Here is a 2,011-nt window from a genome sequence, read left to right on the forward strand (position 1 = left end):
AGGAATGAAGCAAAATCCTTGTAGAAGGTTTGGCATGCAAAAATGAGTGAACTAATCTGGCTAATATTTCTCCCATGTCTAGCATCAGAATTACTGTGTGGGTTGTTAAGAAGCATAAAATTCATACACCATAGGACTAGAAGTAGTGACCATTTAGTCTGCAAATCCATCAATAATGTGTCAAAGATAGCTACAAAGTTAATGGGAAAAAAGATTTGTAGGCAGAAACAGAAAAAGAAAATAAAATACCTACTCTTTCAAGAATCCATGTAATCTTTATGTTTTTATAATGTAACACCACTTGTGATGACAGTATACAGAGAGTCTGTAAATAGCATCTACCTCTCCCTCTGAAAGTTACAATAAACCTTTGCATTAAAAAAAAACAAACTTGAGATAAGCAATTTTACTTCAGACTGCAAACTATTATCATTATCATATTACTGTTAGAATCTAGTTGCTACAAAAACTTCATTGTAACAAAATGGTTGCAGTGCAATGTTGCAACATAGGTGACTTTTCTATCTGCAGTATGGCTTGCAGGCCTGCTGATATCCTACAGCAGGGATAAGCAGAGCAACTGTACAAAGTTAATCTGTACAGCTAGTGCTGCTCACAATGTCACTGTGTCACTACTGTTGCTTTTTGCTGCAGTGCCAGCTGCAGAGACCATGCTGTGACTGTGATGATGTGTTGGCCCAGGTTCACACTGTTTGAAAATTAGGAAACAGAATATATTACTGGAAATGATTTAATCCTGAGACATTGCTTCTGATACACGTTTTGTGGTCAGTTTCTGTTCTGGCTCCCTCAATGTACTTGCCGCTGCCACTGTTTTTGCACATGTTTTTAATTCTGATCTATAATTTTACAAAATCATGGCTCTTCAACACTTTTTGTTTGATAGTATTGTGCTAGACTCAAAATGTAGAGTTTTTAGGATTTGCCACAATGCCTTCACATATCCTAAAAAGTATTTTCCTGAATTTTCCTCAGATGACCAGAAATTCACAGAAGTCCCATAACATAAAAAGATATTGCTGAGCCTTCATCTTGTCATTTACAAAACAGATTATTCTCTAATATTTGTATATTTGAATTAAGATAAAATAATAGAAGCTGTGTTGTAATTTTATGTGATGTGATTTCTTCTTTTTCATTCTGGGATTGAGGCTTAATCTTGCATTTGTCTCATAGTCAATCTCTGTAGGAAAGGCTAACATTAGGAACTCTTATCCAAGTTTACTATGATTGTTTTAATTGCTTCAAGTAGTAGATATAAGAATTTTTAAGTCATTATGACACTGCATTTTTTCCACATGCATTTCTACCTCAAATTATTTTCAGTGTTTTAAATGAAGATTGAAACACATGAAGGGGAGTGACATTTACATGTCTTCTTGATTTTGTTTGACATAGATATTTAATATGATTATGTCTGGAATAGAACAGGTTCTCTCAACTTTCAGTAATGCACTGTCCTACCTACCTACTTAAGAGAAACGTCTTCCTCTTTTCTGGGTGTGTGAGGGACCTAAAGGCTCCTGACTGAAAAAAGATTCTAGAATGGAACAAACTATTCTGGCAGTTTTAAGGGAACTGGTATTTGTGACTGTAACCACAAATAGCTTGTTTTGTAGACAGAGCCAACCTTGGTTGTGTATCCTGTTTTTCCATAGACTTGTTTTGCAAGCAGGTGTTTCACTTGGGCTCTGTATCACATCTTGGCCTTGCAGGTACACCATGCAAGTGGGGGATGAGAGGAAAAGTTCACCTTGAAGCTGGGGATGCCCTGCTGGCACTACCTATTGCTTCTATTGCCAGCATGTTCCTTCCATCTCCTTTTCAGTGGTTGTCATGGTTTCATGATTTTTCATTATCAGTATTCCACATCATAACATCATGTAATGCACTGGGGGTTTGACTGCTGATGCTCTAAGTTCCGGGTGCCTGTCCAGAGGAGAAGAAGAGCTACGTTTCCCCAGGGGGCTTTGCGGTCAGCGAGGAGATA

This window comes from Meleagris gallopavo, chromosome 9 (genome assembly GCF_000146605.3).
Source record: "Meleagris gallopavo isolate NT-WF06-2002-E0010 breed Aviagen turkey brand Nicholas breeding stock chromosome 9, Turkey_5.1, whole genome shotgun sequence".
Classification (NCBI taxonomy): domain Eukaryota; kingdom Metazoa; phylum Chordata; class Aves; order Galliformes; family Phasianidae; genus Meleagris; species Meleagris gallopavo.